This window comes from Zootoca vivipara, chromosome 4, assembly GCF_965207765.1.
Source record: "Zootoca vivipara chromosome 4, rZooViv2.hap1.1, whole genome shotgun sequence".
In the NCBI taxonomy this organism is placed as follows: Eukaryota; Metazoa; Chordata; class Lepidosauria; order Squamata; family Lacertidae; genus Zootoca; species Zootoca vivipara.
The window spans coordinates 28,868,151-28,883,246 of NC_142587.1; the positions used below are offsets into that span (position 1 = coordinate 28,868,151).

At 44.0% G+C, this 15,096-nt stretch overlaps 1 long non-coding RNA gene across 1 annotated transcript; it reads right to left on the bottom strand.

Moving 5' to 3' along the window:
• Window positions 1-3,384: 3,384 nt before the first annotated feature.
• LOC148685879 (uncharacterized) lies at window positions 3,385-8,957 on the bottom strand. Its single transcript, XR_015949492.1, has 3 exons — window positions 7,992-8,957; window positions 5,793-5,850; window positions 3,385-4,967 (listed from the first exon to the last, which is right to left on the bottom strand). It is a non-coding gene; the product is annotated as an uncharacterized LOC148685879 (long non-coding RNA).
• Between the last annotated feature and the right edge of the window lie 6,139 nt (window positions 8,958-15,096).

The window sequence follows — 15,096 nt, forward strand, 5'->3', positions numbered from 1 at the left end:
CCCCTCCCTCAGTTGCCGTTTCCTGGGGAGGCAGGCAAAGCACCCGAGGTGTGAGGAGCAGGCACGATAGCGAGGAAAGCCCGCGCGAGGCCACATGGCAGACTCCACATCTTGATTTCCTGGAGCTAAGCTTACCTGGAAGCTGGCGCCTATTAGGCTGGGACAGTCCCTCTGGTGCGTTCCTCAGCCTTGCCCATTAAATGTTGGCAGCTTTGTGCCAATAAAAGCATGCAGATCTGTGACATTTGAAGAGAAACCTTCGTGCTTACGTGATGCAAAAGGTAAAGGTAAAGAACCCCTGGACGGTTAAGTCCAGTCCAAGGCGACTATGGGGTGCAGTGCTCATCTCGATTTGGGCCAAGGGAGCCGGCGTTCGTCCACAGACAGCTTTTCCAGGTCATGTGGCTAGCATGACTAAACCGTTTCTGGTGCAACAGGACACTGTGACAGAAACCAGAGCGCAAGGAAACACCGTTTACCTTCCTGTCACAGCGGTACCTATTTATCTACTCACACTGGCATGCTTTCCAACTGCTAGGTTGGCAGGTGCTGGGACAGAGCAACGGGAGCTCATCCCGTTGCAGGGATTCGAACTGCCTGTAACCATCTGATCGGCAAGCCCAAGAGTTTCAGTGGTTTAGACCACAGTGCCACTTGCGTCCTACCAGTCAACAGTGTGATGCAGCAGCAAAAAAGCTAATGCTATTCTAGACTACATTAACGGAAGTTTAGTGTCCAGATCAAGGGAAGTCATAGTACCACTCCATTATGTCTTGGTCAGACCCCACCTGGAATACTGTGTCCAATTCTGGGCCACAATTTAAGAAGAACATATTTAAGAAGGACACAAGCTGGGACATATGCAGAGGAGGGCAACCAAGATGATCAAGGGTCTGGAAACCAAACCTTATGAGGAACAGTTGAAGGAGCTGGGTATGTTTAGCTTGGAAAAGTGGAGACTGAGAAGAGAGATGATAGCCATCTTCAAATATCTCAAGGGTCGTCACATGGAAGCTTGTTTTCTCCTGCTCCACAGGCTAGGACCCGAGACAATGGCTTCAAGTTACAAGAAAGGAGATTCTGACTGAACATTTAGAAGAACTTTCTGACAGCAAGAGCTGTTCAACAGTGGAACGGACTCCCTCAGGAGATTGCAAGCTCTGCTTCCGGGGAGGTTTTTAAGAAGAGGTTGGATGGCATAAATACTTTAGCTGACATTCCTGCATTGCAGGGGTTGGACTAGATGATGCTTGGGGTCCCTTCCAACTCTACAATTCTATGATTCTATGAAGTGAGTGACAGCCTACCAAAGCTTGTGCCACTATACAGTGAGGGGGGAAAGTTCAGCTGTGGAGGCAGCTGAAGGTTCAAGTAGCTACACATCAGCCTCAAAATCTTACTGACTTGGAGAGGATCTGCAAAGAGCAGTGGGACAAAATACTGTATATTCCTGCGTACAAGACTACTTTTTAACCCAGGAAAACCTTCTGAAAAGTCGGGGGTCGTCTTATGCGCCGGGTCGTATTTCTTATATGGCGAGTATATCCCAAACTCTATACAATATTTTAACTGGAAAAGTTGGGGGTCATCTTATATGCCCAGTCGTCTTATACGCCGGGAGATGTGTGCAAACCTGTTGGCCACCTACAAGAAATGTCTGACCTCTGTAACTGCCACCAAGGGTTTTGCCACCAAGTACTAAGTCGTCTTTTGCAAAGGGATCAAATACGTATTTCACTCATTAGAATGGACATCAATCTCTGACTTTTGTCTCCTGGGTTTCTAGGGGTTTTCCTGTTGTTATTCTGTCTCTCACAGCTACAATAAACCTACCATTAAAATTATGGACTGGTCATTTCTTCGAAGTCAGAGGGCAAACTGCCAAATTTAGCAGGGGATCAAATACTCCCCCCCTCACTGTAAGTGTAAATAACTGTGGCTATTCTTGCTGCAACAGAATAAGAAGGCTAGCCCCTCTGTAGGGTGTGGGGAAGCTGCACTTTGCCAGGTGTTGTTGAACTCCAGCTCCCATCAGCCCATCAGGGAGCATGGTCAGTGGTCAGGGATGATGGGAGTTGTAGTCCAGCAACAGCTAGAAGGTCACATGTTCGGGAATATAGGACGCTGCCTTGTAGAGCCAGAACACTGGTCCATCCAGGCTCCAGCCCAGAATGGTTGGCAATGGCTGCCCAGGATGTCAGTCAGGGACTCTTTCCCAGCCCTATACTTTGAGATGGTGGAAATTGAACATGGGGTGCTTTGCATGAAAATCATGGGCTTTACGACTGAGCTATGGATCTCTCACTCAGCAGCATGCATGCACACATATATCTCAAGCTTAATATTTCAAAAGTCCTTGGAAAGGACATGTCACTGATTCCCTTGAGAGCTTTGTACTTGTTTGCACTTACGATCATATTAGTGTTTCCGTCTTGGATGCTGCCAACCCCAGGGTTCTGTGAATAAATAGAATTCTGCTTCCAATAATATCCATGACTAGGTGCCTATAGTTTTGTGTCAGTGCAAAATTAGATACTAGGAGGCCAAGCTTCTCATAACCTGGATAATTGAGGCTGGATTACTCTGATTAATTGGAAGCACTGGAACAGTCCTGTGGAATCAGGTCTTTTTCTATCATGGCACTCGATTATTCATGGCTTTTTATTTATTTTGATCTTTTAGAAAAAGTGGTATGGAGTTGCCACTTATGGAATAATATTAGGCTATCCCATAAACTTTGTACACAGACAGGCTATCATGTTGTTTCTGTGGCCAATTAACTCTTTGTGGCAAATAATATAATAAGAGCTGCTGAATGGGCTGTGAGACAAATCAGGAAGCCCCAGGTTTTAACAGTGAATTTGCTGGGTGGTATTAAGGAAAGCTCTTATTCTAACACCCAGCTCCACATCTTTGAAATGGGTATAACAGTGTCCTGCCCTTCAGAGTTGTTCTAAGAATTGTAACAAGATAATGTGTGATTTGAACACTCAAAAGAAGGGAACAAGAAATTCCAGTTAAAACCCAACTCATAATCAATGATTAAATGACCATGTGTGACAGCATGACATTAATGAAGGCACATAAATAAATAAAACTCTCCCTCTCCATTTGAAACAGTCACTTGCCTCGCCCTCGGTACTTGTTCTCATGACAATTGTCTCATGAGCATCAGTCCACACCCTTGTAGAACTTGGGTAGGCAAACTAAGACCCGGGGGCCAGATCTGGTCCAATCACCTTCTAAATCTGGCCCATGGACGGTCTGGGAATCAGCGTGTTTTTACATGAGTAGAATGTGTGCTTTTATTTAAAATGCATCTCTGAGTTATTTGTGGGGCATAAGAATTCACACACACCCCTCAAAATATAGTCTGCCCCCCCAAGGTCTGAGGGACAGTGGACCAGCCCCCTGCTGAAAAAGTTTGTTGACCCTTGTTGTAGAAGGTAAGCCTCCTAGGCATGGAGATTCTATGTGGATTCGAGAACTGTAGCAACATTCCACTGAATGAATAGAAAACCTCACGCCCAAGAAGTGTGGGTGTGTTTGAAGTTCTGGCTATTGCCACAATGTATTTTCTTAGCCACAGAAATAACTAGGAATTCATCATTCTTTCCCCTTTGGGGCACTAATGTGTTTTATTAATGGACTTGTTGGATGTTCCCCATTTGGAACACTGATGTGTGGTAAAAGGCGATCACAGATAATGTGACAATGTAGAGCCAAATTAGAGAAGGCACAGGCATCTCGACCACGTTTAATAACCTTTTAGGCTCATACAGAAGTACCTGCTTAATATTTAAACAAAGGTTATTTCAAAATGGAAAAGCAAACGCCAAATTGCAGCACAACAATCGATTGGACTCTAAAATCAACATCAGACAATGTAGCATAAAAAAATGTTTTTATTTTCGTTTGGTTTAAGAAACACGACTTTGGGTTTCTATATACACTATGTAAAGCAGGCATGTCCAACAGGTAGATCATGATCTACCAGTAGATCACAGGACATCTGCAGTAGATCACTGGTAGATCTTTGGCTCCCCCCAATGAAGCTGGAACAACTGTGGCTCCCCTAAAAAAAGCTCTATATTTTACCTCCTCCCTGAAAAAACTCAACAACTTTGACCCAAGCCCCCCAAAATGGGCCTTCCTCCTTCCTAAAAAAAAGCTCAACAACTTTCACCTGAACCCCCCAAAAGGGGGTAGATCACTGCCAGTTTTTAACTCTGTGAGTAGATCGCAGTCTCTTGGGAGTTGGCCACCCCTGATGTAAAGGATGCATTCAAAATCACATTGGGGCACAATAGGGCATTTTCCAAATGTGAGCATAATTTTCATAAATATTTAAAACCCACTCTGGAGATTTCCGAGACTGAAACTGCATTAGGGAAGCAGTTGCGTTTATCTTTCCCCTGTTTCATTTTAAACGAAAAGCCGGCTCAGGAGGCTGCACTATTGAGTGGTCCAACTGCGGAAAGAAAGGGACTGCTTACAGGCATGTCCAAAGTCCGTTTCGGGGGCCTAACCTGGCCCTCTGGTTTGGACACCGCTCCTTTCCCTTATGCCATTTTCCTGGTTGAGATTGGCCATCCCAACCTGCCTTTCCTTCTGGAAAGCAGGAAAATGCAGGTACTGAGATATTTTCCACTATAGGTACAAAAGGCAGAGTGAGATGGTTAACTTGGGCCACAGGTCCTGAGGGGCAGTAGCAGCTTCCCTGTGGCTGTGGGCATCTGAAGTATTCAACCAACTCTCTCTGTTGGAAGAATGTGCCGCACCAGCTTGGTCCAAGCTCCCTAAACTAGCATGATGTTCCAGGTAAGCGCAGCATGCAATCCTGTCACCAGTATCGGAGTAAGATTCAGCTCTCCATGCAGTCAGCTTCTGTACATGGAATGGGGAGGGTTGTCAACTTGACCTCAGGCAGCCATGCATGCAGCCAGTGTTACAAATAATTTACTCCCCTAGGAAAGAAGAAAAGTATCAGCAGTAACATTAACAATATTTACCATTCTTTACACAAACCAGTTCAATCCTATGCAAACATGTCAGTTTAAGAGGATTGTTGGCCACAATGTTTAATACGCAGTAGTAGACTTCTTGCAGGCTTTTGTTACATGTACTAAATATATTTGAGCTAGGCTGCAATCCAGTGCAGAATTAAACAAGAAAGAGAATTGCCCCCAAGTGGCATTTACACTCAGCAGCTGCCCACAGATGGAACTGATGTGCCATCGTAGCAAGATGCATAGACCATCTTACTTTGGTTAAACAATACTTAACAAGTGAATGTGGCACTGAAAAATCAAGGCTTGCTTGATTCCGAGCATGTCCACACAACACATTTAATCCAATTCAAGGCCTGTTGAACTATTGCTATGGCTCCTTAGGAAGGAAGGAACCCTAAAGGAACCCTAAAAATGATACTTCTGTGGTGGTTCTTTGATATGCACCAAAAGGGCAAAGGGACCAGGAAGTATTAAGGTTCAGCAGTTGGGATTTGAAGCTGAGTTCCCCCGGCTGCAGAGTGGGACCTTAACATGGGCGTAGCTAGGATTTGTGTTAGAGGGGGCAGACTTTGTTTTTTGGGGGGGCAGATCCTCTGATTTGTATTGGTTTTGATTGATTTAGGGGGTCAGCTTCCCCTCCCCTGATCCCCTTGGCTATGCCCATGGACCCTAACCATTGTAGAACACTGCCTCATTTGATTTCAAAGGTGTGTTTTTTTAACATGGTCTCTGTGGACAGCTTATACTGAAGCAGGACAGATCTGTAACGGGTAACGTCACCTTGTTGAATTTGTAGCAGCTGGAACAGATTCATTTCTTCTGGGGAACATTGTATCTCCTGTATTGAAACAATCCAATTGGTTAAACAAGAAATCTTGGACTGAGCATATCTCATTACACAATCTTATTTGTCTACGTCAGTCGTGGAATTAATCTTGAGTAGGGTTCGCAGTACGATAGAATACATTGTTCATGGATATAACTGGAGGACAGAAGTGATCTTGGAGATTGTGCCACTCCATTCTGAGTCCTTTGTCTTTAGGAGCAAATGCACAGCTGATTATTCTGTGTGTTTGCTTCCTAGCAAGGGTGAGGCCTAAGCATATGCATTATTTATTCAATTGCCCTGAATTCTGCAAAAAAGAAAAAAGAAAAGTTCATAAAATGGACCAGAAAGATGTGATTGCTTTCCAGAAATTACAACAGTCTTCAGTCCCTTAGATCAATATTGTTGCAAGTAGAATATTATTTTAAGTGGGGAAAGCAATACTGAAGGAAATAGTAGGGCAATAGTTGTGTGTGGGGGAGAGAGCAGTGTGATAATATATGTAAAGACAACCTTACAACTTCAAATAACTGTATATTCCTCACATCCTTTTTTAAAGAAATGAGACCACTTGTTTTGGCGAAACCTTATCTTTCTTAGGAGGTACATCTATGTGAAAAACATGTCAAGGACATATTGTGATTGTGCAAAAGTAATGGCTGTTTTTGAAACCTATTCAGCCCATGATTGGGTTTACCATAAAAGATCATTATTAAAAAACATAAAATGATAAGCCTCTATAAATAACAAAGCAAAACTGATTTATTGAAATATTTATAGGCTGTGCTTTCATAAAAATACAGTAAGGCGGCATAGAGCTGTAATTCTATACTTCTGCAGTTCCCTCACAGTCCAGTAGCCATTTTTATGCTATGAAACGAATATTTTTCTATTTAACCCATTTATGTGAATAAGCAGGATCTCCAGAAGCTGGATGTCATAGGAATATGATGGGATGAGGCACAAATCTGTTCCCAAGTAGAAACAGCTTTGAATTTTGATGCCTATAACCAATTAAAGGATTTGCATTTTGATCCAAAGTATGGCTAAGCTGCCCATTTGGAAGTGCATCAAGTTCTTTCAAGAGATATCTAGCATTATGTAATGTTACCACAAGCTTGATATGACTATTCATTCTACTGTCATGCATTTGCTAACAACAACAACAACAATGTTGGTGGTCTGGTTGAATGGGTATTCATAATTCTTTCCTTCCCTTCTTTATCATTGATCACAATACCTCTGCCTGATGAATTTTTTGTAAAACAGATATGTACCTTCCCACATTTTTTTATCCCTGCAAACCAGCCACATTTGTGCTCAGATAAGGGGGGAATTTGTGCTCAGATAAGGGGGGATGAGTCCTGGCAGTCAAGTCCACAAATGAAACACATGACATCTCATATTTTCTTCTGTGGGAACTTCTGGACTTCCTGTTTTGCACTACAGATATAAACAAGGGACAAGGGACTCTTGTTGGACGAATGATAAAGCTCCCTTTTAAGGTGAGATCTCTACTGTACCATGTGTCAAAGGCAGCTGGGCGAGGGGTAAACTGGGTTCCCATGGGCAAAAATCTTGAACAAAATCTTGCCTGCCTTCATTAGTTGGGAAAGTGTCATATTTGGAAGTAAAGGCTTGTTTCTCTTTGTTCATGACTTACATTTGTGTATTTCCAATGCAGTGTTCATATCATGTATTAAGTAGAATTCTCTACTCCAGTTGTAATGAAAACTGCTTCACAGAGAAATCAGAAAAGGTCTCACCTCTAAATTTACATCCTTTATCTTAATGAAACATACACTGCCCCATGGCCTGCACTTCATTTCAGCCATCTTTTCCGAAAGTGACTGATCACTCAGTGATAAGGCAAAATACAACCTGCTCAAAACAGATCACAAAATGTACATGCAAAACAGCAAGCTTGAAATCACCCCCAAGCAGTAAAGCCTTAGTGAAAGTTTCTGCCTCACATGCTCATTAATCCCAAGAGTTTGTAGTTTCGAAGTGACACACTGCCTATGAATTTAGCTTTTCAGGTGAATCTTTTCAGCAATAGCTTTTAGAGAGCAAGGTGGCTTTAAAGACTAAAGCAGGCTTTGTGAGCACATTCAGCATAGCCCTCTGTAAGTAACGAAACAAAGTATACTCACTGATGGCTTACTGAGGCTGAATTCACTTTACTTCTAAGTGCCCGACTAGAAGGGACCCAGGTGGTGCTGTGGGTTAAACCACAGAGCCTAGGGCTTGCTGATCAGAAGGTCGGCGGTTCGAATCCCTGCAACGGGGTGAGCTCCCCTTCCTCGGTCCCAGCTCCTGCCCACCTAGCAGTTCGAAAGCACATCAAAGTGCAAGTAGATAAATAGGGATCGCTCCGGCAGGAAGGTAAACAGCATTTCCGTGTGCTGCTCTGGTTCGCCAGAAGCAGCTTTGTCATGCTGCCCACATGACCCAGAAGCTGTCTGCGGACAAACACCAGCTCCCTTGGCCTATAGAGCGAGATGAGCGCCGCAACCCCAGAATCGGACACGACTGGACCTGATGGTCAGGGGCCCCTTTACCTTTTATAAGGTGGAATAAGCAGAAATGGTCTGCACAGCTCGTAATCTCTCCAAGCTGAGTGTGCCCTCCAGCAGACCTGCTGGCTGCTTGACAACTTACCCCATGCTGTTTAGGCAATTCAAGACAAGCAGTAAAAACAGGTGGTTCATCATATTGCTGACGATGGCTGCAGGCTGCACAATCACTTTTGTGCATGCAGGCCTGAGGCAGGAAAGCTCAGGTCTTCAAAAGCTCTGGGTCTTTCCACGCTTGCCATTTAAAGTGGCATAATCACTGATTGATCTGACATTTGTAAGAGTGGGTTTGAGGCTGATTGTGGGCACCTTCGGTCACACGTTGCTGCTATTAGAGAGAGAGTAAGGTTTTAATTCCCACACTAACAGTGGGTTGTGCCTGAATTGAAAAAAGTCCCATGGTTATAGTCACACCCTCAATGTTCCTTCAGCCAGTAAATGTCAGAGTTAAGTGCATGTGTACGGGGAGAGTCCATATAGGACCCTGACCATTAGGTCCAGTTGTGACCGACTCTGGGGTTGCGCGCTCATCTCTCATTATTGGCCGAGGGAGCCAGTGTACAGCTTCCAGGTCATGTGGCCAGCATGACAAAGCCGCTTCTGGCGAACCAGAGCAGCACATGGAAACGCCGTTTGCCTTCCCGCTGTAGCGGTTCCTATTTATCTACTTGCATTTTGACGTGCTTTCAAACTGCTAGGTTGGCAGGAGCTGGGACCAAGCAATGGGAGCTCACCCCATCACAGGGATTCGAACCGCCGACCTTCTGATCAGCAAGCCCTAGGCTCAGTGGTTTAACCCATAGCGCCACCTGGGTACACACACACACACACACATACACATACAGAGAGAGTATTCCAGAAATCTCACCTTGTGGATTTATAGGAGGTAAGAAGAGGTTAGCTGTAGTTCTCATCCCAGAACACCCATTGCAATCAGGCATTTTCTTCTCAGACACTGTCATGCGGGGATTAGTTGCGGGGGGGGGGGGGGGAGAAGAGAGCCAGTGTGGTGTAGTGGTTAAGAGCGGTAGACTCATAATCTGGGGAACCGGGTTCGCGTCCCCGCTCCTCCACATGCAGCTGCTGGGTGACCTTGGGCTAGTCACACTTCTCTGAAGTCTCTCAGCCCCACCCAACTCACAGGGAGTCTGTTGTGGGGGAGGAGGGGAAAGGAGATAGTTAGCCGCTTTGAGACTCCTTCGGGTAGTGACAAAGCGGGATATCAAATCCAAACTCCTCCTCCTCCCCCTCCTCCTCCTCCTCCTCCTCCTCCTCCTCCTCCTCCTCCTCCTCCTCTTCTTCTTCTTCTGACCACAGTAATTCTTGCAGGATGCAATTGCTGAGACGATAAATTTATTGACTCTAATGTAATTCAAGAATACTACATATTAATTAAAAGAAATCGAAAGGAATGACGCTGCATGTTTAGGTAACTACTGATGCCAACTTAACCTCTGGAATGTATCTCCTGAAATCTCCATGAAGCCTTATGGAGGTTTCATTTTGTCTGATGATCTTGCAGGTCAACAAGTCAGAGGCCCAATCACCTTCTAAATCTGGCCTGTGGACGGTCCGGGAATCAGCATGTTTTTACATGAGTAGAATGTGTCCATTTATTTAAAATGCATTGCTGGGTTATTTGTTCTCCCCCCCCAAAAAAAAATGTCTGGCCCCCTACAAGGTCTGAGGGACAGTGGACCGGCCCCCTGCTGAAAACATTTGTTGACCCCTGAAACTGTCCCACTAAGCTGTAAATTAGGATTTGCTAAGTTTTCTCCGCACATCTAAATGGTAATATATAGTGTTCATAATTTCCACAAAATTGATGCAGAGCAAAGAGGTCATTGCCCAATCAATTTATAAACCTATCAAATTGGTTGGTCCACAGGTATTGCCCACCTGTGGGTTTTGGAGTTCATTACAACCTGTTATCAACAGAGGTCACTGCTGCACTTTGAGAGTATACTAAAAAACATTCCATTACAAACAGATGGAATGAGAATCATTACACACAGAGAGAAAGAGAGAGAGAAGCAATTGGAAATTGGAATGGTTTTGTTTGAAAGCTCAGGATTTGGGGGTTTATAGGTGGAGGAGATTACAGAGTGCAAAAAGCGGCACATTTTCCTATCCCTGCATTTAGCCTCCAGAGAGTGGACTCTATGGGTGGAATCCATAGGAGTGGAATCTATAGGAAGGGATAGTGTAGGAAGAGAGAAAACGTCTATGTGATTCCCCCCCCCCCCAGTGACACGTTCAATTTAATTTCAGTGATGCATGGTTCCTATTAGGAACTTTAAGCGCTCCTGCCTGCTATTTCTTCTGTGTATGCAGAGAGAAAGCATCTGAGAGCAAGGCAAACCCCTAGACGATCATCTGTCTTTCTGGCAAGGAATAAACATCACATTAGATTTTGCGGGAGGCAGGCATATGAAACGCATCAGTCAGAGTGTTATCTCATTTTGAAGCTAAGGATGAATGGGGGGGGGATTACTTTCATTACATTTTTAATGAAGGAATGACTCAGACTTGGATTCAAACATTTAAAAGTTGAGGGTGAACTATGAATTGGTACTGGTGTCGAGAAAATTGTCTTATTTGTGATGAATAGGAAGGAGATGAATTACAGTAGATATTGATAAATAATAGAATAATCCAAGGGTTGGTAAACTTTTTCAGCAGGGGGCCAGTCCACTGTCCCTCAGACCTTGTGGGGGGGGGCTAGACTATATTTTTTTTGGAGGGGGGAAGGAACGAATTCCTATGCACACTGAATTTTAAATAAAAGGACACAGCATGCAAGAGCACCAGGCAGGCCCCACAAATAACCCAGAGATGCATTTTAAATAAAAGGACACAGCACACAAGAGCACCAGGTAGGCCCCACAAATAACCCAGAGATGGATTTTACATAAAAGGACACATTCTACTCAGGTAAGCTACCCCCCGACTCTCCCTTCCCTTCTTCACAGCACAGGACAAGCCCCGGTGACTGCTTAGCTGTGTCTTGTGAGCGGCAGAGGCTGGCAGCAGCGGGACGATGAGAGGCACGCACGAAAGGGCTCCAGAGAGGGGCTGGCAGCAACAAAGCCCGAATTGAGCCTGCTTAAAATGGCGGCCGCTTGAGCGATCATGTTGCTGCTGCTGGCACCAGCAAAGCCCAGCCCCCTTCCTCTCGGCTCTAGGCAGGGTGGGGAGAAGCCAGGAGGAGGAGCCGCCAAACGTGCGCACTGGCGATCCACGCGGCAATTCCCGGACCGTCCGTGGGCCAGATCCAGAAGCCAACTGGGCCGGATCCAGCCCCCGGGCCTTAGTTTGCAGACCCATGGAATAATCATACTGCAGGATGGTTATACATTTCAGCTCCCTGCCATAATTTAAGGGTCTTTACACACAAGAGCAAAATTTGTAGGAGGGTTTTTTTTTTTGGTACAAGTTAGAAATAAGAGAGCAGGTAGGTCCACCATCACTATGATCCACATGTGTTCACTCAACCCAAGTCGGTTGTTAGCACCAGTCACAAAATGTACATTTTGGTAAACCCCAAAGAACCATAGCCTTGCTGTTCAGAGGCTAACGAATTGAATCATCGTTTAAAAAGAAATAGATGCTGGTACTCTTTAAAATAGCCTGACGTCCACCACCACCACCCCTGAAAGTGAATAGGCAGGCACTTCTAGAATACACGCCTAAAGAGGGAGAGTGTTGCCAGAAGGAGGAGTATCTTCTTCTCTGGTTTATCTCCATTGAAAATATGGCACTAAGGACAGGGCCTTCTTAGTGGTGACACCACAACTATGGAACATGCTCCTAGGTCAGACCTCTCAGGTTCCATTTCTTCCTGTTTTCAGATGGTCTTTAAAGACATTGATGACAGGCATCACATCAATAACTTGTTTTATGCTGCTTTTGACTGCTTTTGCACATTGCTACTGCTGTAATTTTAAAATAAAAATAAAAAAATTGTTTTAAATATTTGTATTTCATAATTCTATTGTGTACTGCGTTTCTTTTCATTTCCCCTGTATTAGAGTTTCTGCTGGGTGGTGGCTGTTTGCACGACATATATGGTGGTGCATGGTATCTCAGTTAATCACAGATAAGAGTAGACACCTTTCTTAAAATTCAAAGGAAATCCATTACCTCAAATGTACTTTGACTCATTTGATTACTTTGACTCACTAGCTCTCCAAACATGCAGCATGCAAGAAAGGCCATTAATATATAAACAGTATTATTTCAGCCAACTGATCATTTAAAAGTGCCACCTTCCTCTCTAGATCTACAGTACAAATAATAGGAGGACCCTGTTCTGCCACATTAGCAGGTTGGAAAGGGTTGTTTTTTTTCTACTCCAAGCTAAAATTCCAATGTAAAATGTCCAAAACCTGCAGTGCAGGTGACAATGAAGACTTCTGTTTAAATTCTGCAATGAAAAGTGAACCAGGGATATAATTTTACCCACTTGTTTTGCACCAGAAGAAGAGTATTTAGGTTTGTTTCCCTGGTTCAGGTTTCGTTTGAAAAATCCAGGGACATTTTTATTATTATTATTCCAACACTTTAACATGGGTTAGAACAAGGAGAACCCAAGTGACAAAAATCAACAGATTTCTCAGTTGTTGTTGTTGTTGTTTTGTCCCAGGCTATTTTTCATTTTCGAAAAGAAAACTCTGGGTACTTAAAACCTATATAACTTAGATCCATTTTTTGTTGGGATGAAATTACCAGAACAAAATGATCTATCATTCTTTCTAACAGTGGAACTCACCTAGCTGGACTGTAGTGGTGTCAGAAAGCTTGAGGGAAACCCAAAGCTTTCAGAACTACCAAAATATATACTTAGGAAACGAAAACCTAATGGGAAAAACCTTCACAAACCGAAACAGGCAAAGAAGAACTGAATGGCCACACAAGGCTGAGTTGGGTGGAAAGCAGGAGGCATGGTATGTGTTATCCTGAAAGTGGCCATGACTGACTAGCTGGAACCCTGAACAGGACCACTCCACACTGCAACATTTTGTTGTGGTAGTACCTCCACTTCTCAACACCTGATAGATATTAAATATATATATAAACTAGATACCGGAGTCATACAACAGAGAAATACCATTGCTTGTTTAGTGCCTGATTTTGAATATCTATAGGTTTCTGGCTGACTGTTGTTGGAAGAAGAATGAAGGGTTAATAACATAGACCTGCTGGTTAAGACCTCCTTGTCCAGCATCCTATTATCGCAGTGGCCGGGACACAGGTGACGCTGTGGTCTAAACCATTGAGCCTCTTGAGCTTGCTGATTGGAAGGTCGGCAGTTCGAATCCCTGTGACAGGGTGAGCTCCCGTTGCTCTGCCCCAGCTCCTGCCAGGCTAGCAGTTCAAAAGCACGCCAGTGCAAGTAGATAAATAGGTACCACTGTGGCGGGAAGGTAAATGGTGTTTCCATGCGCTCTGGCTTCCGTCACGGTGTTCCGAAGTGGTTTAGTCATGCTGGCCAGATGACCCGGAAAGCTGTCTGTGGGCAAACGCCGGCTCCCTTGGCCTGAAGCGAGATGAGTGCAGCACCCCTTAGTCCCCTTTGACTGGACTTAACAGTCCAGGGGTCCTTTACCTTTACCTTACCTATCACTGTGGCCAACCAGATGTTCACGAGAAGCCTGCAAACAGGATATATTAGGTGGATCTTGCCCTGATCCAGGAAGGCAATTGTTACTTTCTTTCTTTCTTTTTTAAATCAACCACATAACCTTTACTTTAATGCATAAGTTGTAAACAGATCCCAAAGGAGGCAAAGCCCTCATAAAAAGCAGACCTGGAGGTGTGTTTGCCTAACTCAGAATTAACTTTCTGTTCAAGTTCTTCCACTTTCACTGCCTCGAGAGTTCAAGTTTCAACCTTTTTTCTCTGCTTTACTTGAAAGGAAGTTTCAGGTACGTAACCTGTTTGCTCAGTTGGGAAAAGAAAGAATGATGTCAAATGAGGGTGGGTGTCAAAGCGCAGGCATCTCACTCACAAGAGAATTTGCTGGATTCAGCCTGGTCCAGCACAAAGCCTAAGCCTCAGAAACGCAAGTTAAAACCACAGTTTACCTGGAGACTCTTGTGCTAGGCAGCTGAGGCCGATTCCTAACTCTACAGTCATGCTGATCTCAGCATGATTATGAATGACCTGCTTCACACTATTGAAGATATGAATGAGAACAAAATGGCAAAGCACCCTGCATATTTAAAATAAAATAATAATGGGAACAAAAAAATCCAGATGAATTTAGGACACCCCTGCTGAAAGCAAGAGGATATAAGCGTAGCTGTCAGGTTTTCCCTTTTCTCGTGAGAAAGCCTATTCAGCATGAGGGAATTTCCCTTTTAAAAAGGGAGAACTTGACAGCTATGGATATAAGTGTTTAAATGTATGTCTAGGATGGGATGCCAGGGATGCCTCATGAAAGTTCAAAATCATCATGTTCTCTGAAATCACATGCCCTACTCATACATAAAATACATACACCCTTAATTCACTGATGTGCTAAGGATTTTTTTAAAATATAATGTTGGTACATGGAAGTGCTACCACTATAGTTCTTTGGGCAACGAACTGAGCAATCAGAAACAAACTTGGCCTGCAAACCACGTGGAGAATATTTTCTTTTTGATCAAGCGACTTACAAATGTTTACTTATTACTAA